The sequence below is a fragment of the Sander lucioperca genome, chromosome 15 (genome assembly GCF_008315115.2).
Source record: "Sander lucioperca isolate FBNREF2018 chromosome 15, SLUC_FBN_1.2, whole genome shotgun sequence".
Taxonomy (NCBI): domain Eukaryota; kingdom Metazoa; phylum Chordata; class Actinopteri; order Perciformes; family Percidae; genus Sander; species Sander lucioperca.
Window position 1 is genome coordinate 19196601 of NC_050187.1, and position 24258 is coordinate 19220858.

General features: G+C 40.4%; 1 protein-coding gene across 2 annotated transcripts in view; it reads left to right on the forward strand.

Annotated features, from left to right (window-relative positions):
• Positions 1-24258, forward strand: part of LOC116053759 (Kv channel-interacting protein 2) — a 98239-nt gene that overhangs the window by 22070 nt on the left and 51911 nt on the right. The gene's annotated exons all lie outside the window — the stretch shown is intronic.

A 24258-nucleotide genomic window follows, 5' to 3' on the forward strand; every position in this document is an offset into this window, starting at 1 on the left:
TCATCTCCAGCATCATCCCCTCCCCTTTACTCGCCAGAGTTCACCTTTATCATCCTGAAAACACAATCACCTTTAAAATGGTTATTTGACAGCGATAATGCACGGAAGGCCATCATAACTTTAATAACCACCCATGAGGAAATTGTATGAAACGAAATGAAGCAAGTAGAGTTTTCACTTTCGTTGAAATTGTCAGACTGCCAAGCTGAACTTCAAATGAACTCCTGCATTGTACTTTTCTCCCTACCTTTTGCAGCCAAAGCTGTTTTTCTTAGGATGCGCTGTTCAGTACATAATAGGCCAGTTCTCGTTGAAGACGCCTTCTAGCTGCGAGTCACACGTCAATTGTTCCACTTACAAATAGGTATTTTTCTTGCCAGACTTTCTTTTTTTCTGTCGTTGACTGTGTCTTTCTGACCTTGCTAAAGTTTGGCATTTTGAGTAGATCACTTTGAAAATGTTATAGACAGATGAGAAATAAGTTGCAGTAATGGCATCGGTTAATGGCCCAATATGAAATTTCAAACACACGTCCACATGCACACATACACACATACACACATACACACAGACATGTGCCTAGACACTTCCCTGTGTGGGTCTTATAAAACTGTGACATTTCTCTGCCGTTCACCTCCCCCCTCTCCTCCCCATACTCTCATCCCATCTTCTCCTCCTCTGCTCCTATTCAGCTGCGTCCTGATGGGGGAGCTTGTTTGTCTTATCGCCCTCCGCCAGCTGTGGTTCGGATCGGGGATCTAGAGGTCCGTCTTTCCCTCAGCTCTCCCCACACTAAAAGAGAAGGAGGACAATGATTTGGCATGCTTCACACACATACTCTTAAATAATTCCAGCTCACATGCATGCACAAAAAGCCACACAAACACTGACATCATCACTCATCCGAATTTCATGGCTGCAAGTTGTGTGAACTTCAGAGGCAAAATAACAATATTTAAGAGGAAATATTGTTCGACTCCTTTAAGCTGGCTCTTTCCCCTTTACACTGTCATTAGACGCTCGCTTTGCTAGACTCCGTAATGCCACCTGCCTGTGGCTGTTAATGACTACAGCCACTCTCTTTTCCCCCCATTCTCCTCACTCACTTAAGCACCTTAATGAACCACCTGTACTGTGTGTGTGTGTGTGTGTGTGTGTGTGTGTGTGTGTGTGTGTGTGTGTGTGTGTGTGTGTAAAACTGCCTGACGGTTGCCCCCTGTGTATATGAGCCAATTATCTTTAGTTACTTCTCTCCTAATGACTACTTTGAAATGAGCATAAAGAAGGTGGAATAGAGACAACTCTGGCAGCCAGAACGAGTGTCACAAAGTAGACATTTTAGGTCCTTTAAAATTCCCAGGCCTGAATACATACACAGAGACATTGGTTTTAGTTTTAAAATGGTCTTTATATGTCTTTCATTTTACTAGCAGCAAATGCAAATATTCTTGTTTTAGACAGACAGTTAAAACAGCTTTAAAACAGTCTGTTTATTTTAGAGGGACTGCAGTCTTTACCCTGTCACGCGGGGACAGGGGACAGTGGCGCTCGTATCGTCCTGCCGACTCTTCCTGGTCTGTGCCTCTGTGCAGTACTGGTGGCCAGGTGTACTCCTTGCTGTCTGACAGCCTGCCCCTTTATCCTGGGTCCAGCTCCGCTGTCTATCGCATGTCTCACCGTGCGTCCTGCACCCCCAAAGGGCGTCTCCGCAGGTCCTGACCGCAGGTCTCGACCGCCATCTAGACCGCCATCTAGACCTCCATCTAGACCGCCATCTAGACCAGCACCACTTCAGGTCCTGTCCTCTGTCCAGCTCCGCCGTCTAAGCCAGCCACTGCACGTCGTCTTGCGCACCCAATGGTGCATCCGCAGTTCCTGACCGCCCACTAGCCCCGCACCACCTCAGGTCTCTTCCACATGTCCATTCCCGTGTTCTCAGCCTCAGAAGACCTATGTAGCCCCTATCTCACCTCATTAGTAGATGCGCTACCGGTGTGTTTGGAGAGCGTCCTCATGCCAGTCCAGCATCTCCAATGATTAGGAGATGTGCCTCAGGTGTGTTAGGAGGAGTCTTCAGTGTCTGTGCCAGGCAAGCAAAAACACAAACAAAAGCAAAACACCACACTATATACAATAAAAATAAGAAAACACTAGCTGCCTGGCTACACTTTGTGACACAAGCTCATGTGCTGGTTTGTTCAACAGGCCAGAGGTTCTAGCCATTAATGGAGATGACTGGCAAAGAAATTTGGATTGAATTAGTTTATTTGGATCACAACTTCTGCAGCGGACATTTTGCCTTGTTATTGGTTTATAATTTCACAATTTAAAACATGCTTATTACTTGTTTACTTTTATATGTCCACATGAAAAGAGAGCAGTCCTGACCTTTCAGATAAATCCCACTTTTTACCATTTATTTCCATATACAGTAAATAAAATGTTATCCTTTCTTCCTCAACCTTCGACATTGTTAGACGGTCTCTGGTGGATCTCTCCCCTGTCTTTATTGACACTCTTGGCATGAAAAACATCAGTACAGCAGGAGTTGTATTAATGAGTGATTGAGAGTTTGTCAGATTATAATGGTCTCCTCATAGGCTTCATGGGGTCCGTTTCAGAAAGCAGGTTTAGTGAAAACTCTGAGTTTGTTAACCCTGAGATGAGGGAAACTCTGGGTTTTCTGTTTCAGAAAGAGAGGTAACTTCACCTCAGAGTCAGTTACTATGGTAACTGAGCCTGTGAACCTAATCTGGTCGGGTGCAGGTTTTCTTCAAGAAACCTCAAGTTTCTCTCAGTCTCCTCCCTCTGACACAGTGCTCTCATTTCCTCATTCATTCATTCAGTCTGTATCAGGCGCATTTTAGCGCAGTTTATCTGCATGAATAAAAAATTTTTTTGTTGGTTTATTAACCATGTTAGACAGACTATAACACGTTTTCTTTTCTAAAAACATAGCATTTCCTTGGGTTGGCGATCCCGTTGATGAAGAAGCTGTATTACTTCTGCTTTACTTCGCAGGGTGTTGTCGGGAGATGATATTGAAGCCCCGACATTTTAATTTTCAGATAACTTCCCATTTGTCTGTTATGCAGCCTATATACCTTATCGGTCCTCATATCACTAACGTCACCCATCTTGGGCATGCTCTACATCCCAGCAGATTATTTGTGTCACATTAATTTTTTTTAAAACGGCAGTTTTCTTTACAACATTGGTGATGTGGAGCATTTTAGTAGCCTAAAGCCACTGTAGCGCCATCAGAAGAGTGTGACTCACTCTGAAACGTGTTTTAAACGTTTTTGTAGTGTTCCCTGGACACAAACCAGTAAGAGACATTAAAAAGGAGTTCCACAGTATTGCAGGTGAATGATGTAAACCCTTTAAAATAAAAGATTATGAATTATAATTCTATTAATGATGGTGCTGCAGCCTCAGAATAGGATAAGTAGGCGTAGTACTTTTTCGCCCGCAGTATTGCACCTAAATTATAGGTTCAATACCATTTCACCAGTAATATTAGGCTATACGTATGATTAAATATGATACACCATATTGGAATATTTACTCTAGCAGCAATTTTTTCCCATGCAAATTCTCTCTCTTTTGCAGCAGCTGCTGTGTTGTTTTTTTAACTCGCTGTATGTGCGCATGAGTATTTCCGCCGACCCGTTTGTTTGTGGTTGTTAACATGGTGAATTGTAGTATCATGGCTCCATTCATGCTGCCTTTTTATAGTGGTGGTGCGTGAACCTACTCTGAGTCGATTGAACCAACTCATATCAGCTGTTCTGAAAACGAAAACTCAGAGTTTCCCATCTCAGGGTAAATCAACTCAGACATCAGGGTTTGTTAAACCTCCTTCCTGAAATGGGGACCAGATGTGACTAGTGCATGCTCTGACAGAACCAACATAATGCTGCATTAGTCAAAATATTCATATTAACATTGAATTACACGACTTTAATCATATGACTGTGTGTAAATTGAGAATTGAGAATTACAACTCTGCAGCTCTATCAAGCTTGTTCTAGCTGTAGCAGAGCTGTATTTAGCACCAAAGCTCTGATAAACCAATGTGCAACTACCTTTCCAGCAACATCTACAATCTACAGACCCAGATATTTAAACCTGCATTATTTCTTTGCCACTAGGGGGCAGCACAACAAACTGTAAACTCAACATATTATCACCGTATACAGTTGATATGGCAAGTATCATTAATTTGGAGTTGTGTCTGCAAATTTAAGTCCAATATTCAGTCTCCCTTAAAATCTGACTCCTGAGAGAAATATGTGATTTTTTAGCTGCTAAAGCGCTCCACTGCACTGCCGTTTGGTGCTAAGCAGGTAGTCTACAGTGGGATGCCTACTGCTGGATGTGTTTTGTCAAGGTTTTGTGTTCGTCAGCCTTTTTTGGGAGGATTTACTGCCCCCTAGTAGCCAAAAATTGCTAAATGCAGCTTTAATGTTCAGCTTTAGTGTGTTCAGCAGGATGGAACAGATTGCCTTTTTAAAAAAAAAGCCCAACTTTTAGCCTCAACTGAAGTTAGTAATTGGACTGTCTCTCAAGATTTTTTTTCAGATACTTGCCCAGACCTGCCTAATTAAGCCCACACAAACCTCTGACAGTTCCTCATCACTCTCGCTGTACTCTGGCCTTTTCTAATAAACTTGAGCTTAACAGGTAGTGGGGGTGGTGTAGCTGACAATATTGCCTTTGTTTATGCTGCTCTCCACGTCACTTTCAAATTACCCGAACACCAGAGGCATGCTGAGAGTGCGTGCTTTTTCTTTCTACATTTTGGTATCAAGTGGCTATTTTTTGTTTTATTATTCATGTTGTTTCTTTGACATGCAAATATGTTCACATGGGCACATGGTGTTAACAATTGCTTTATTCAGCCTAATATTAAGAGAACCATCTAAACAGCAACACACATAAGCCCAACAGCTAGCAAAAATCCAGCCATTACCATTTAATACTTTGACTGGCCGACACATCACACAATCTAATTCCATGTATTGGACCGTTTCATGGTTTCATAACAAACTCTGAGATTAGGATGGTGTCAGCTCTCTAAACAAACACGTGTGTATTAATGTCCTTACCATACTGATGGGTGTTGCCAGGCTTGTAATGTCTTTGAGATGTTTGCTTGAATAAAGGTTATCTCAACAATTAACCTTGTGTGACGAGGGAGGGGGCAATATAAACAACAGAGCAGCAGCCCCTCAGTAATGGGCAGACAGTCTGCTCCTAAGCAAACACAGACATACCGATATATAGTTTGGCACAAAGTCACCTGGGCTTTGATTTGAGCTGGCCGATGGCTTTGAGGGTTGAGGTGTTCATCTTGATCTTGAGGTGCCACTTCATCATATCCTTAATGGCCCTCTGAACAGAAGACTCGATCCGACAGAAAACCAACACAACAGAGGAGTTGTACGTGTGACAAAAATGGCCAAACTTCTATCTCCTCCTTTTATCTCTTAAAAACCCTAGACATTGTTGTTATTGGAAGTTTGCTGAAGTTGAATGGAGACATTAAGGCAACAATTGTGTTCCTATTCATAAACCACCCCTGTCCTTTCTGTGCTGCACTTCTGTGAGACAAGCAGGCTGTGGAGTTTGCATGACAAATTCACATGAGAATTTTATATCTCTTTCATGTGTAACAAAGTATCTTTCCAAATAATTTCCATGGAAAATATAATGTAACATCTACTACAGGAAAGCTAAAACATGTATACAGGCTAATGATAAACTGTGAGTTTAAAGTATGATGTTGTCAAGCTCCCTGAGCCAGGCAAATATGTTTCACATATTACCTGGATTTATAACTAGCTTTGAGAATGCCTACTGTGCATGCATACACATGGATATGCACAGCTGGTGTGTTTCATCACAATAAACTCTATTCCCTTCCATATCCTCCTACACAACACTACAGTATGCTCTGCTATACAGTCAGTGTGCAGGATGCTGCTCTATGGGGAGTTGATCTTCAAAGTAACAAGACGGCAAAGTCTGTCCCACACACAAACTAGTACAGTAGGTGGCAGAATGGCCTTTGTGCTCAAATGTCACACTTCTGCTCTTTCTTTTCTGCCTTTTAAATTATAATCTTTGTGACACCCAAATAGGGAACCGCACACCTACACGTTGCATACAAAGAGCTTTTGTGATATCCATGCTCTGTACTTGTTAACTATCACATTGTTATAGTTATAGTGTGACTATAGTGTCTCACATAGGCTTTGTATTTTTATTAATAACTTAATTAATACAACCTCTGTATACTCTTACTATATATACACTTTATGTATACTTTATATGTGGAAGAGAGTCATTCCCTACAAGAGAACATTCTTTTTTACAGTCTGTACTCGCTGTCTGAAGTATGACACTTATTCCCTTAAGTCCCTCTCTGCTGTCATTTCTCCTCATTTTTGCATCAAATGTTACGCACAGTGTTGTATGTGTGAATGTGTGTGCATGTTTGGTTGAGATTTGAGTGTATTGGCTTGGGTGCATGTGTGTTTGGATAGAACTAATATTTCCTGAGAGATACAGAAAATAATAATAAACACACACACACGCACGCACGCACACACACACACACACACACACACGTTAAACTCTTTTTTAAAATAGATCTTTTCGGAGTAGCGTACTTTTAAAAATTTTTTTTAATATTTATTTATTTATTTTTATGTTATTTTTAAGTGTTTGAACCCTCCCTTTTATTAACTGTTAGACTTAAAGATATCTTTAAAAGCTGATGTTTATATTGCAAATTCATAGAATCACATTTAGAAAATATTATCAAACAAATATAAGTGATACAGGAATATACAGTAAAGGCATCAACTCTGGCTCTCGGAAATTGTGATTGGCAGATGATAAAGTTATTAGTTTTGCAGGTATTGGATTACTGTAATTAATCAATTTTAAGGTATCACTAAATTAATTACAATTCAACTTTAGGGGGACATGAGTCTGTGAAGAAAATTTCATGACAATCCATTTAATAGGTGTTGAGACATTTCACCCAGAATCACAAATGTCAACCTTATGGTGGCATAGAAATATAAAGAGGGGTCAACAACGTCAGAAGGATATATCGACTGAGATCCATGAATGTCCTACCAAATTTCATGGCAATCCATCCATTATATTATGTACTGTAGTCCAATATCATGAAATGACTGTGGTGCTGTGGGCATCTGTCCTTGGCCATCCCTGACCGTAAAATTTCACTTCAGCAATATAGAAATAGCAGTTGTTCCTGCAGAGACAGCTCTCTTCAGAGACTGTCAGAATATTTGGGATTTCCACGAAGCAATGTGCAAATGTGTAAACAGGAAAACTAACCGTCCTCTATCTATGCTAATACAGAGGTTGGTTAAATCAACCATGATATACAGTAAAACTCTCATCCTTTGAGGTTGTTTTTGTGTGTGCATGAGGGCGATTTCTCCTGATCTAGTTATATTAATATGTCTTATTGTGACTACCTAGAAACAGAAACAGAGTATTTGTATGTGTTGAAGAATTTAAGAATGAAAGAGGCAGCAGGAGAGCAACAGACTGCTCAAATTGTGTGTGTAATTCACTGCAGCGTTCATCTTTGCAGCTCTTTGTGAATGCCCGTCTCTGTTTTATTCTGTGCCTAGTCTCAATTAGACACTCCTCTGTCTCTCTTTCAGGGTTTCCGCTGGGTCTTAAAAAGTCTAAAAAAGTCTAAAATTTCAAAATCAAAATTTCTTAAATTCACTGAAGCATTGTGTTCTAGGTCTTAAATAATTTTAAACAGGTCTTAAGTTGTCTTAAGGGCAGTGGTGGCCTAGGGGGTTAAGGAAGGGAGCTTGGGACCAGAAGGTCGCCGGTTGAATCCCTCTCTCATTACCACCACTGAGGTGTCCTTGAGCAAGGCCCTTAACCCCAACCGCTCCAGTGGAGCCGCTCAGTGGCCAGCAGATCAGACTGTGGTTGTACTGGGCAGCTTTCAGGTATGAATATGTAACTGTGTGAATGTGACAGGTTGTCGTTGCAAATGAGAAGTTGTTCTCAATCAACTTACCTGGATAAATAAAGGTTAAAAAAAAACCTTCTATTGCTTTTGCAAAATGCTATTGCTATTTCTTTCTTTTGCTAGTCCAAATATAATTTGCTGTAAATGTACAGATTATTATTACTTTTTGTCACTTTTATTCAATTTGAATACATTTAGTTTCAAGTACTATTATGACTCTGCATTTCGTTGTACTTTAATGTTGTAATATAGGTCTTACATTTTATTCATAATTCATAAAGGTCTTAAAAAGGTCTTAAAAAGTCTTACATTTGACTTGTTGAAACCTGCAGAAACACTGTCTTTCCTAACTGCTTTTTAATATTTTTTTCTCCACCATTGCCTTTACGTCTTCCTCTTCCCTTGTACTTGTCCGTCCCTCCAAACCGTACTTTAAGACTTAAGAAGCAGAAAGGAAAAGGACGGGAGAGAAAGGATTGAGTCAGAGATAGTGGGTGTATTAGACAAAATTGGTTGGCAGAGATGGGTTGATAAGAGGGGGATGTATAAATGAACATAAGAGAGGAAAACCCTAAAGCATATTCTTTTTAGAACTGCAGTGTTAAAACCCAGCCTTTTTACAGGGAAAAGTACATTTTGAAGAGTTTTGTAATGGAAATGGTTCTGCAGAGGTGTGCTTCATAGTGAAGTCAGGAGACTTAGTGAATTGGGAACAAGGGGCAGTACGGCTGCATTTAATATAAGCCACACTATATATTATAGATAAAGGAAAGTTGTGAAGCCCTGAGAGTTTCTTTTTCTCCACTGCTGCCTTGCATGCCTCACCTCGTGTTGCCTTCTCTCTTCTGTCACCAGTGCAGAATAAAAGAGGAGGGCGACCAGCTGGAGATCAGAGCACACGGTTCATATTTCAGAAGAAAACAGTGGAAGATTATTGCAGAAAGGAGGTATAAGGAAGTGCTGACAGAAAAGGAGAGTAAGGGTGCCTGGGTAGCTCACCTGGTAGAGCAGGCGCCCATAAATAGAGGTTTACGCCTCGACGCAGCGGCCGCAGGTTTGACTCCACCATGCGGCCCTTTGCTGCATGTCGTTCCCGCTCTCTCTCCCCTTTCATGTCTTCAGCTGTCCTATATGAATAAAGACCTAAAATAACCTTAAAAATAAAGGATAATAAGAGAAAATAGCAGAAAACCAAAGTAATAGTAATTTCATCAAACTCAGCTCAATGTTTGAATTGTGTTGACCTCGTCAATTGTTAAGCATATAACGTTGTTTTAGTCAATGATGGTGCAAGTCTAATTATGACCTGTATTCCTCTTTGCAATGCATAACTCATAATATCCCTTGCAGCAATACATTATTCTGCAGTGATTGAGACTGTAAATCACAATTAGTCACATGTGTGTCACATTAATTTGAAAACCAATTAGCAGTATGTCTCGGCTTTAATAGAGGTCTGACAGTCACCATTGTTATGACTGAGTTTTCGAGGAAACTCTGAAGTACAATGCGGTCACAATGCAAATGCCTGAATTGTCGTTATAATTTGTTTTTGGTTTGCCCTTAACACATTACATACTTTGGAGTGTCTGTGACTGATACGTGTTCTGCACAAGAAAACTGCATTCTTATAGGGGAACCGTGGTCGCTAAAAAAAGACACTGAGGGTGTATTTTATCAATATAGACATGGTCGCACACACATATGCACATACAAGCACACATTTTTTAATTACCTCCTGTATGGTTTTATGAGACCTTTATAGAGTTATTTTATGTTTGTTTTTTTGTCTCTGCAAAGCTTTAAATACACAGGCCTGTCACAGAGACTGATGAAAGGAGAAAGAGCTGTTCTTCTCTTTGTATTTGTGGAATTGAGCTGCTCTTTTTATGTTGTCTTACATCTCAGGGTATCACCAGTGAGATAATGCATTCAAAAAATGCCTGCTTAGGCTTAAGTGCTTGGCAGTATGCTGGCTGATCATTGGGTCTGTCTCTCTGACATTAGTCTGGAAATAAACCCTGCTTAAATGTATTGTTAGAGTTTGAGTAATGAGGCGTAGATAACGCATTGATTTGATTTATTTTTTCTTTATTTCGGTCTTTACATTCTGCTGTTAACGTATGAGCGCAAAGAGAGAACTGAATTAAATACATTTGAACAATATGCCTTCTCTGTTTTGTGAGAGCCAGAGTGCATTGATAAAATATATGTTTATGTGACAGTTCACTTGTAGTTATTTAGAGTCCATAACCAACATATTAACACGATTGCACTGCCACAATTACACCATGCTTAACTTGTCAGCCACAACAAATGAAAACATTTTCTTTTACAAACATTTCCCGCTAAAAACATTTGAAAAGGCATACCACTTGTAGGATGTGTTGATTGAATGAGTAGAATTTATGATATCACATAGCACGGAAATGTTCTAAACATTTGATAAAGTAATTTTACACAGAGAAAAGACACAATATTTGATGTCATGTTTTTTTTATGTTCAAACTCACAGAGTTTGAGAAAACCTTCTTTATTAGTCCTTCCTGAACACTGTGTTAAAACCTTGCAATCACTGTTGTCCCAATAGAGAGAAATAAGTGTGGCTGTTCACTACCCAGAGCAGTATTTAACCCCCAGTATGTACATATAATGATCAGCTCAGGTGTTTAGAGAGACGTGTAACTATTGAAAGTGCACCTCTCAAAATAAGTTAACCACTCAGAACAGGTATAGTTATTTTAAAGAGAAGAAGAGAAACAATCCCTGAGAGAGACACCGAGAGAACGAGAGTGTTAAAGTGTGTTAGAGAATGAACCCAATCCAACCTACCCGCCCTCCTCCTCCTGTCATCGATCCGTACCTGTCCTCCCACTGATTTCCCATAAGCCTTTGGGTGATTGTGTGAATTCAGCCAAGTCAGGCTCCTTTCTACGGAGTTACTGTTCTTAAACACAAACATACATACAAGTACACAATCGTGCGAGAACACATACTGTACACAAATGCTCACATTAGCATTCACTCCCACATGCACGCACATACTCACTGTCCTCTGTGTCTTTCATAACAGTTGTTTTTACAATGATGGAGGATAGATGAGCAGCTTGTTAGAAGAAAACTTACAGGCAAAGAGTTGAGCATCCTCTAGGAATCAGTACAACTCCAACATAATTTTTTTATTCTCTGAAAGATGTTTGTGTAGTTTGCGTTTACATTGTCAGGTCTGTCTAAGTGCTGCAGAGTCTGCTGAGTGTCTAGTCTTGTATCACTGTGTTGTTATAGTGGGATGTAGTTCACCTTGGTTCACCCCTTGGCTCGCTGCCCACATGGTGAGAGAAACAGAAACAGAAAACGAGAGACTGGGAAGAGAGGAACAATATTTTCCATTGCTTCACTCCCCAGGATCTCTGTTTCAGATAAAGTGACCTTCCACTGCATCATACCAGTGTCACTAGACAGACACCCCCACAGAGCGAGGTGGAAAGTTCAGCGGCAGAGACAGACGGAGAGAGCTTCTTAAGAAAGCTGTAGATGGTGTCAAGAGAAGTGAGGGATTACATTAGGAGTGTTAGAGATTATAGTAGTGTAGTGTAAACACTGTACTTGTCATGATCAAAACTGCTATTGGTGAGCATCAAATTGGGTTCATGAAACATCTAACATGAGCGCAAATGGAGAAACTGTCAAGAAATTAGTAGTGTTTGAAATCTTTTCATTTTTTGTTTTTCTTTGTCAGTGTAAATTTGGGACTCTAACAGGATTTATGGCTGTTTTGGGATTATTGTGTCACTCTGACCACCCTGCTTAGACTACTGTCAGAATGCTCTTATGCCTCCATAACCGTTGCACTGACACTTTTTGATGGATTATCACCTCAGGGTGAAAGGCACAAATACCTTCCCATCAATAATTCCCATCCACTCCCTGCAGCCTCCACATTTCTGTGCTGTAGCACAGAACTTGAGCAGAAAAGTTGCTGTAAGCTTGTTGAAAGACAAACAACACTCTTGACACTTCATGCATAGCTAATACCACAAACACACACAGTCTCATACACTAATAGGCAGTTGCATAGCTCCAGGCGAGTCTCTCTTGTGGATTCCCAATCAGGTGGATTGTGGATTGTGGATTCTAAATCACAGTGAAGGTGACCGTTTGTTCTCTGATGGTTGACAGCAATGGGACTGATTGGTCCCTGTTCTATTAGGACTGATTATATCATTTAGATACAGATGAGTTGTTTAACCGAGCAGCTGTCCTCATCAAACACAACAGACTGAGCCTCTTGGTTAATGGCTCACCAAAAGCCATGAGGGTAACAGAGGCTGGCAATGAAGAGGAAAGACACAAATTAGATACATGGGCACCAGGGTGGTGCTGTGGATAGAGTAGCCAACATGTTACCAAAAGGGCTCAAGCCAATTCCCTGCCAAAACCACGGATGTGTGGTCCATATCAACTTAAGCAGTATCCTGAACCCCTTTCCAGCAGTAAATAACTCTTACAACAAAGCTAAACTTGTCCTCTAATTTAACACCTGAATTGGTTGTCTCCAACAATTTTTTTAGAAATGGGCCAGATTTGATGTTTGATGTTAAGTTTGAAGGGGGCGTCACAATGCCTAAATAATTGTCTGAATGATCAATGACCTGGTTGTAGGCCGATCAGATAGATTTCTGGCATGTCAGAAATTTTTGTCAGCTGTCTTGCAGTTTGAGTATTTCCACCATCTGATTTACCACATGGTTGCTGTCAAAAGATCAGTCATAAACTGTAATTTGTATTTCAATATTATTGGGGTAGTGTATTACCATATTTTAGCTACTGCAGTCTGGACTGCAGAAGACAGAACATGTCTTCATCTTCCATTCATATTTTCCATCCATAGTAAAATTGCAGGAAGTAACACTTTCCAACATTTTTAAGAACGCTGTTGTCTTGTTTGGAGAAACTTTATTGGAATTGCAAAAGTAAAAAAAAACTGGTGAGGGTTTTTTTTGTTCATGTTCAGTGTAAGTGTGTGACCCACACTGTGACATCCATAAATCTGTACATTGTAAGCATAGCATTGGTGGGCAAAGAACTGGACTACTGGAGTCTGAGGTATGGCTCATTAAGTAATTATTTCTTTATTTCTCAAAATTACTATTTTTGTCCAAAGAATATCAAAAAGTAGCCATCATGATTTAGAGCCCAAAGGGACTTTAATTTTGTCTGACCACCGATCCAATGGTTCTTAATTAAAATGAAATAATCAACTCCATGCATTATAGAGGCAGAAACAAGCACATGTTTAGTATTTTCTTTGTTATACATTAAAAAATGTCTTTAAAATGGTTATGGATAAAGTTTCTTTCTGCTGATGCAGTAGTTTTCTTTTCCTTTTTGTTCTTACAAACCATATGGTGGTGCATATGGTTTGAAACAACCACGAGCTGTGTGTGTCAGATACATTCCTAAAACAACAAACAGAGCAAACATAGAAGCAAGTCAGAGGAGGCCAGGCAAGATGTTTTCAGAGGGAGAAACATGTCATACAGAAATAAATGTTGCACTCCATATTTTTAGTCATCCACCCACAAGTTGAAAGCTATGCCATTTCCATGAATGTTTTACAGTATATTTAGAATGGCTGAGAGAAAAGGTGAGAAGGAGAAAGATGTTCCTATCATTAACACAGGAATCATCACTGCAGCTACATTGATACTAAGACTAAAAGTGTAATTCACAAAACTACTGAGTGAGAGAGAGAAGGGGGGGAGCAGTAATGAAGTGTTTGAGTCAGCATCACTGAAACTAGTTTTAGGTCAAAGAGTGGGGTGCTGTGGAAATGGGTTACCTTAAAAACATGTTTGAGATAATCAGTGCAAAGTCATAGTGTATTGTAGTGTTAAATCTGCATATGTCATGCACAGAATGGCCCTGATGAAAAACACTTTCTGTTTCTCTTGCTTTACCTCTCTTCTCCTCCTCGTTTTCCATATTAGTCCACACTGCCTCTCTCCGTAGTGGCAACTCAACTCAGCAGCAAGTAGCTCACATGCCTCTTAACAAAAAGGCTCCTCACTCACATGAACATATACTGTAACATGGATATAAGACAGACGCACTGGTGTTGAACTGGTGCGACTGTGGTCCGGGGGTGGGATAAGCACTCTGTCCTTTTGCAGTGAAGAAGACAGACTCTGAAAATGGAAGCGTAGGTTTTCTCCCCTCCTCCTACACAGGCAGCCTGGCTCAGAGGGGCTCCGTCTCTCTGAGACTCTCTGATCTTCGAGTCACAAAACACCTGCTGCCTGCCTTCAGACAGGCAGGGAGAGAGTAAGAGAGAGAGAGGGAGGGGGAAGAACAGAGTCAAGAGGTTGGGTGTGACAAACGGGAGGAAGAGAGACACAGGCTACAGAGGAAATATGAGAACGCCTGTGTTAGATGATAACATGTAATACAGGAGTGGAGCAGGATGTAGCAAAGGCGAGGTCATGGCAAGAGTTCACGTCAACACAGGTCTTAAGGAATATCAGAGACCTTTTGCCACTCGCAGAATGTTTGATGCCTTCAAGGAGGTTCAGGAGTGTGATTTGGTCGACTTTGCTGCTGGTTGGTGCCTGGTAATAAAAACAATATGAAAGCCACAAAATCTCTCCTGTGGGTTATTTGTCGACCTCATGGCCCAGTGATCTATTCATCTTGCTTATCTCTCAGTGTTTGTGTGTCAGTCTTGTCTCCCTTGGGTCTGCCCGGTTTCCTTCTTCATCCTCCATACAGTAGGAGCTTCATCCCTGGCTTCATTCAAAGGAATACGTAGGATCTCCCACAGGGTATACAAGCTGAGAACAGTAGAAGAGAGAGTGTTTGTGCACAACGTGACATCATGACTTTGCATAAACATACACGCCCACTTTCTTAAGCCAAGTGGCGTGTTATCTGTATGCATTTTGAGCCATCCACATGTATGTCTACGCTGTATATAGCGGACGCAAACGTACATGCCCACTTTCTAAAGCCAAGTGGCGTGTTATCTGTATGCATTTTGAGTGCCATATACAGCGGACGGGTTGGGTTTAGGAAAAGAAGAACCGGTTGGGTTTAGGAAAAGAAGAAACCGACGGTTGAGTTTAGGAAACGTGACACGCAGGACATGATCCCCGGTCTCCTGGGTGAAAGTCCTGTGTTTTACCCATCCACCACCCCGACCAACCTCCCTACGTGGATTTTCGCCCTTTCATACTACTCGCTATGGCGTCAATTCACACGCAATCGCAAGGTAATGTAAGTCAATGGAGGCCAAACGGCGTTGATAAACACGCTAAAAGCGAGTATGCGTCTTGATAATACGCCAAAATGGCATACGGAACGGCGTGTCATACATACATCACTTCATGAGATCAGCCTGTTGTGCAGCTTTAATGCAGAGTGGAAGAGAGTTATGGCTTGAGTCTAATATTTAGTGTTTTGTTTCTATTTTACCACAGTGAAGCCAAAGATTAATTTTGATAAGTGCGACATGTTTTAATTTATTTATTTTATGTACCTTCTCATTCCTCTATGTAGAAAATCCCTCCATGTCCTCTCATTCCCATTCAGCTCTTCACCATCACAACACTGAACTGATACAGATTGACAGATCACTTTGATGCCCAGAGCAAAGAGCAGCCTTTAAATCTGAAGCAATGCGGCTGTGGGCCGATACAGACCAGTAAATATCTTTGCATATACCCTCCAAATCTATCATCTAATGGTTCAATTACACTGTTGCTGTATTTTCTGCAGATGAGATAATTAACTGTATATAAAAGCAGACAGGCGTAAACTGGTGCCAGACATTAATCTAAGAAAAGTCAACCCAAATAATTGCTTTGCTAAGATTTGTCTGAAGTCATTACCAAGATATAAAATGGTTTTAAATATTAATTTGGAGTGGATGCCAAACTTTCAACAACCTAACTTATTTAGAGTTGAGGTAATGCATTGACGAAGCTATAATGTGTAGTATTGGAATGTATAATTTAATGTGTATTTAGCTGATTATGTATCTAGTTTGTCTGCAGGGCATTATAAGTCCCATAAAAAGAAATGTAGGAAGAGCATTTTTTTTTTATTTCTTACTATGAGGGGAAATTATGAGTTTGTATGAAATATTGTTTAATACCTACAGTAGATGTGGCTTTACTGGTCTGCATCTGCCCTCTACTGGTCTACACTGTTTAATGCAGCCAACATTTCTGAAGTCACTGGACCAAACAGTAAACACCACACACTGTATTTTAATATGGAGTGCCAGATGCCTTTTCTGGCCATTTTCCCTCTTTATCATCCACAAGTACATATTGTAAGTATTGTGAGCTGTGTATCCAGATGGTCCTGAAATCAGAGTAAAGTTGTTCTGGTGGATTTTTTCGTTTAAGACCAAACTAGTAGATGTAAGTGCTGTTTCAGATTTGTGTTTCTCTGTGTTAAATGCATAATATTTAAGTATTTATTCACGAGCTATTACTGGAGGACAGGGGTGTGTCAGCAGATAGTTTTGCTTTCTGGAAACAGTACTACTTGTATTGTCTTGACTCTCATATGCCCAAAAGGTTGTTCACTAGTGGTCAGACCGGGAATAGTTGAAGGCATGTAAGGTTTTTAACTTGGTGTCAAACCGATCCTTAGATGCTAACAGACACACATGCACATATTTGCTCACACACATTCACAAATAATTATTTTACCATCCGTATTTTCTTATCTTTAGAACAGCTTATAATCAATGTTGATTAGTATTCAAATTGAAGTGTGCCACAGCCATAATTCTCTTGCAGCTGGAAGAGCCATGCATCATTAGTTACTCTATGGTCTTCGTTAAATTTAGAAGTTAATGCGTGTACGTCTGTTTGTGAAGGTTATGTGCTTTGTTTTCTCCCTTTGCCCTCTCCCAGTCCATCTGTTTTCCTTCAGGGCAGATGACTGCTCCTGGAGTTGTGTCTCTGCAGGTGTTTTCCTGCAGATGGCAGCAGCATCATGGAGATACTGTATGTTCTTGTGTTTGGTATCTGCACCGCAGGACTGCCAATGGCTACAGTGCTGTGCTTCATTACAAATAGTCACCATCTCATTTAAAATCTAACAGTGTTCAGTGTGTTTCTGCTAAATATCAACAAGGCAAAGACATGGATAGGTGCTCTTTTGTTCCTTTCTTTAATTTCAGCTGCTTATTTTCGCTTATTTTTCTTTCTCTTGGTTGTGTTTATCAAATATTTACAGATGGCAATTTTTTTTAAATCATGGAATAGTGACTCTTTTGTATCTAGGAACTGGCATTTTCTGTCTACTTTATTATATATCACTCAGTTTAAAGTGTGGAATGCTAGAAAGGCTGTCATGTCCAGTGTGAATTTATGAGTTGGGTTTCAGCTTGCGATACTAGAATACATTGCACATGTGTTACCCCCTGCTGAACCATAACAATGCTCTTATTGAACAAGGCAGATTAGCTTCCACTGAGAGCCTCATCAACATACTATTCAGTTATTTCGGTCCCTACGGTATGATGGGCTACAAGGACATAGGCCTGTAAGAATTATAACATCATTGTCTTATTGTCATTTTTTTCAATATAATTGCGGTTTCGTTGTTTAACGGCAATTTATTGGTAACATTAGCTAAGGTCTTAAGGGGTATGGCTGGTAATTGTCATGTCAAGTGTTTTTTAGATATGCCAAATTGTAATTGTATAAGTGATTATTGGTATATATTTTTCTTATTAGTTTAATTGTTAGTTGTTGGCACTTGACCCTATACACGTTCATAGCAACACAAATGATAGGGGGATATAGTTAGAAAAAGTGTTATATAATAAAGAGGCATAGTTTACTTTATAGACTATATTTGTGTTATTACATTATCTGGGTCACATAACAGCGATATAACCAGTATATATATATATATATATATATATTAGAGATGCACCGGCCGGTGACTGGTTTTCACGTGCTCGGCTATGACCGGCGACCGGCTGGTCAGTCTGACGTATGCCGATTTCATGCCGGTCAATGCTACAATTAACTGACAACATAAGTTATACGAGTTACAGTTCTCAAGGACGCACGCACGCACACACACACAGACGCGACAGCACAGTCTCTTTTTCCTTTCTCTCAACTTTTCCGCCGTGTGTCGCGCGTACCCGCTCGCGGTGTGAAGCGCGTCTCCGCACTACTTTTGAACATGTAGGGAACCTCGTGAATTAACCTGCAACATGTCAGCTGTTTGGAAATTCTTCAGCGTGTGTGCAGAAGATAACAAGTTTGCAATATGCAACACCTGCAAGGAAAAAGTAGGGCGTGGAGGGATGACCCCAAAAACCAAAATCAAATTTTTTTTGTTGGATATTGGATGTGAAAAGAAGAAAATGGTTCTAACATTGCACTTTAGATGTGTGTGAATTTCTCACACCAGGAGTAATTTATATAGTGATCCATTATCTGTTCAAAAAATGTTCTATTAAAGAAAAGATAGAAAATAAATATTTGTGTATGCTGTAAAGTGGTTAGAAAAATGAAATCGGAATCGGTTAAAATCGGTATCGGCTGGCCTAACTCAATGAAATTCGGAAATCGGAATCGGCCAGGAAGTTGTAATCGGTGCATCTCTAATTTTTATATATATATATATATATATATATATAAAACAAAAGATGTATCCTGGAATTCATTCAAAACTTTATTTGTTTATAATAAATAAATATTTTTGAAATTTAAACGAAAGAGACAATTATATTGTTAATCGCATTATTTCTGAGACAATTAATTATACAGCAAAATTTGTAATTGTTACAGCTCTACTAGGAAACATCTACTGCTAGCAAAGCTTGTGATTTTATGAATAACAGTGTCAAACAGCAATACACTGAAATCTGTCTTCTGCTAAAACTCAACATCCTAGTGATACTGAATCAAGAGTGTGTGATGTTTGAGGGTTTGCAGGAGCTATTTAGTAATGAGAAGCTGCAATTTCCCTTTGCAGTTGTACCTACCTTTCCTCAATCTGGCTTATTTGTGATAAGCATTCAATTACATGTTAAAACTTGTACATTGATCTATACCAACTTGTATTTAACTACACTGTCTAATTCCGCATTAAGTCATTGCAACTGTGGAGAGCCCTTACAGCACATTGAAGGGGAGGGTATAAGTAAACAGGTAAACCAGGGGACGCACTCGCCACACTTCATAAGTAAAATACGTCAATCACCATGGATACGGATGACTGGCTTGCTTGTTCAGCTGTTACCCTACATTATGTTCTGTTTAACTGTAACTGTGTAACATCCCTAAAACCATATGTACGTCATGTTCATTTTTATTCAATGATGCATTAATATAAAGACCAATTAAATATATTTGGGACTGATTGATATTCTGTGGTTTATGCCAGAAGCCATCATAAGAAATGATTATGTTAAGAAAGCATTATGAGCATGATAAAAAAAATGTTCCGATAGAACTTTATATCGTAAAACATATATGATGTTCAGTATCTGACATAGGTGCTTATAGTGAAGGGCAGAAAATAATGTTTATGTTGTACATAATAGAATAAAAACAAGGCTCTTGCGCTGCCATTTTGATCTGTGCAGGATTCTTGTGGGAGTGGGATAGTCTGGGCAGCTAACTTATTGGCAAATAACAGTTTTCAAATATCTAGCATTAGCTTACAGCTTTTTGCAAGCAAGTAAATGGTTTTAGTTTGGTCTCTTTGTCATTGATTAGTTGCACAGGTCAGCACAGTGGGGGTAAAAGTTTAACAACTTGAACTTTCATATGCATACAGTTTTATAGTCCACTTATTATCCACACTAGCTAGTTTGTAAAAGGCAAAACCCTCCACGCAAATGTTCAAAATAGCAGGAGTGGATAAGCAGAGTTTGTAGGGCCCAGAATGTCTCTATCAACTCTGTGATAACTTTGTATTTAAGGCTTAACTGCACATCCCTAAAGCCGAGTGCTTCCACCTGTGCCTTTTTCTCGCTCCTCCCTCTATTTCTCCTTCCTCCTCCCTTTCTCCTTTTCTTCCCTCCACAGTCACATGTTCCCAGTGAATAGAGTGTTGAGTGGGTTTCACCAGCTGGTGCCTTTGCCTGACCCATAAATAGTGTTAAAAACAAATGTGTATGTGCGTCTTTGCCAGCTACTTGAGTGGAGTGACAGTGTCACATCTGCCCTCCAACATTCCTGTGTGCCTTTGTGATCATCTGGCAGTCTGCACAAACTGCTGCACCAATTCCAAATCTGTGGAAAATCATGATGTTGTCCCTCGTAACACAGACACACAAACTTGATCTTTCATAGCATTTTTTTCTGCATCTGTCTCTCATTCAGTACAAACCTTAGTTTATAAACAGAGAAAGAAAAGAGGGAAGCAGGTGAGGTCAGACAGTCGGGTAGATTCATTCTCCTGTTGACCTGCCAAAAAATCCCCAGATTTCTAGTCTGCTTGATGATGTTTCTTACAGCCACTTCATGGTCAGTGCAAGTCTTTTAGGCCTCCAGGGTCTCCATCTTACTGATGGATCCAATCACTCTGCAGATCTGGAGCTTCACCGTTGGGTCAATGGTGGAGGAAGTTTGCCTCGTCATCTTTCTTCTTGTATTTCTGTATGTCTGTCTGTCAGCCAGCATGTCTCTTCCTGCCTTTCTGATAACTGACATTTGAAGCCTGACCCTCTTTTTAGTCCATTGCATAAATACAATTAAGAGCTGCTGGCATTTGATTGAAGTCTCAAATTATACATCAACACTAAATACAAAAGCTTTTGTAAGCTGATAATTGGTGGCCTGCCATGTCAGGTATTGTGTTCTTTGTTTGTGTTGTGTTTCTTGGTAATAGTCGCTAATGGACTGCAGTCTGGATTTGGCTCTGCTAGGTGGACACCCATGACATCTTGGTGGTGGTGACTCAGACTCCTGGATGGAAACACTTGAAAAACACACACACACACACACACACACACACACACACACACACACACACACACACACACACACACACACACACAAACACAAACACACACACATACACATGCATACTCAGAGAAGAAGTGGCTGAGTCTTGGCACAAATCCTGGACATGTGTCACAGTGTCTAAAACAACAACACATGCAGATCTCTTGTTCTGAAGCAGCCACACCCCTCTTTTTATTTCTTCTAATCACCTCCATCATACCCCCCTGTAGAAAATCTCCATCTCCCGGTTGGGTAACAGTCAGCTAATCCTGTCACTGTAATTTTACCACTGCTTCTTACAGTACTATTTATGTTTGTCTGTCTGGTTAGCTCAACTGATGGCGCATCAGTGTTGCAGACAAGCTTCTCTACAACCTCCGCAAACCTGTCAGATATCTGGAGAGGGCTGACATGCTCACCCGCAGTGTCAGAGCTGGAGGTAAAAGAGTTTGGTGTTGAATATGTAGTTTTCTGGAAGCAAGACAGGTCCCTGAGTGACAGCTAATATGCTGAGAAAAGGGGAAATTACTTCAAAGTTGAATCACATGTATGGTCCAAAACCTGAAAGAAAATTAAATTTATATTTAAATTAATTGTTCACACCAAGTCTGTTGCTTACTTTTCAGATTTTTTGCTGCAGAACAAAATGGCACAACTTAATTAAATAATTTCAGTTTTTGAGAAGGAAACAAGGCAGCAACATATATTACCGTGCTTTTCAATTGCCTCACAACAGTGATCTGACAAAGTACTACTTGAACTACAAGCATGACTGTGTGTGTGTGGCAGGAGATGGTGTGTCGTAACAGCCACCACTGCAAGTCTGTAATCCTTCATGATATGCTGATCACTCAATCTAGCGCTTCAGTTCATCTTCAGCTCAGTACGTGTATGAACTTGAATCATGTAGTGTATGTGTGTATCCATCTGTGTGGTGTCTTTCTTAAACAATGTGACTCTAGTAGACTCTGTTATTCATAGGGAGATGAGCAGTGTGCATGAAAATGTGTTTTGATGTGTGTGCGGTGTGTGTGAAAAGGAAATAAACTGTGTTGAAATAAGTTACTGATAAAAACCATGCACGCACGCATGCTTTCTCTCTCTCTCTCTCTCTCTCTCTCTCACACACACTCTGCATAGTGGTACATGTACTGTAGTAGCCACCATAGGCATGTGCGAAACCCTGCATTCACACTCAGTCAATCCTGACCTGAATCATTAAAGATCCCTGAACCAAGAAGCCAGGAGTCATTGTCAATAATTAGTAAGTAATCCTTTAATACTGAGTCAGAAAAACCTTAGTCTTTTCCATCTGCTCTCCCACATGCTCAGAATCCTGCTGTGTTACTTGGTTATGTCAGGACACTTGACAGCGTTGCATCAGCTCTTAAGAGCTTAACAGCTCACTGTCAAACACTCACCTGTATTTTGACCCCTCTGTTTGACTTCTAAATAAGAATGACAGCACAGAGCCTGTAGAAAGAGAACAAAATCATTAAGAGGAAGCATCTGCCTGACATGTGATTGATTTTCTACCTGACCTAAGGATCAGACAAGGTGTGCATGTTTAATTACATGTGTTTGTATGTGTGTGTGTGTGTGTGTGTGTGTGTGTGTGTGTGTGTGTGTCTGCCACTCAGAGTATGGTGTTGCTGTGGTAATGGTAATCACTTTTAATTCAGCATCGGGGAGGAGAGAGGATAAAGGTGGTAGTAGTGTAATGTAGGAGTTGTGGAAGGAGAAACAATATGTGTCAACAGGCAGGGGTTAAAGAAGTGGGCCTAAATGAACGGCACCTTCGATTAACAAGTAAATTAATCTAATTAGCAGTTTCATACATCAGTGTTACCCGTTCTTTTAAAATAATGCCAAATATCCATTCCAGTGTTTCCCCTGTTCACTCTCAGCAGTGCGCATTGTGAGTCCATGAACAGGGCAACTGCCTGTGATGAGTTCAAACATTTGTAAATAAAAGCACGATAGTTGCGTACTATCTGTTAAAGTCAGTTTGATAGGTGACGATCACATTGCCGGTAGCCTACCGGCCACAAACAGTCTCGGTAGTGACCGGAAAATGAAACGGTAGCAACACAGTTAACGTGCTGCAGATCTGGTGTTTTTAGCTGAGCTGGACCAGAGAGTATTCGGTTAAGACAGGTCAGTGATGCTCTTCTGTTGTCATTGTTCTCTGTGAAGTTAGCTGGAAGTGAATGTAGCCCCGGTGTGTTTTTATCCAGGGGGTAAGCGAGCATCCGGAAAGCGTACCTCCTATGGGGAGATTCTGAGGCTAACAAGCCATCACCTTCCGCTAGCATTCCATTGACTCCCATTCATTTTGACGTCACTTTGACAGCGAATAACTTTACATCTCACGTCACATCTACGTCGTCAAACTCAGTTTGAGGCTGTGCAGCAGCTGCGCATTACGCTCAGCCATCACCAGAAAAGTGCTTCTAATTGACTTCACTGGTCTCCGTCGACAGACTGATCTCATGAAGTGGCGTATGTATGACACGCCAATTCATATGCCATGATTTGCGTGTTATAAAGATGCATACTCGCTATTTTGCGTGTTTATCAACGCCGTTTGGCCTCTATTGACTTACTTGTGGTGTTTCCTTTGTGTCCCTTGTGTGATGTTTCCTTTCCACGTTTGTTCTTTTCCTAAACCCAACCCCGTTCTTCTTTTCCTAATCCAAACCGTTTTTTCTTTTCAACCCAACCCCCACACGCCACGTGGCTTTAGAAAGACGTTGCAGACTGCAGTCAGCTGTATACAACGATAAACATACACGCGGACAGCTGAAAATGCGTACAGATAACGCGCCTCTTGGCTTTAGGAAAGTGGCGTGGATGTTTACGCAAAGTCATGATCTCATGTTGCCGTCGAAGTCTATGGCGTCGCTGTGTCCATTTCTTTTACTATGTATGGTTTTTATGTGGACTGACTGCGTCGGACTCCATTTAAAAATAGCCTTTGCGATGTGGTAACTAGGAGGAAATTTGGCCTTGTGTGCTATGATTAATTTGCCATGCAGTTATCACACCAGTCATAATTTAGTTATAATGAAAACTCAACTCCTGGCTGTTTTAAAAGAATGAAATAACGAGAGTAACTACAGATACGCTGTAAAAGGGAGTTTTCTTTAAGTGCTGTGTAGCGGATAGAGACTTTATTAAAGTATCAGTAGTAATTCAAATTTAAAAATGGAATGCCAGATCCCACTTTAA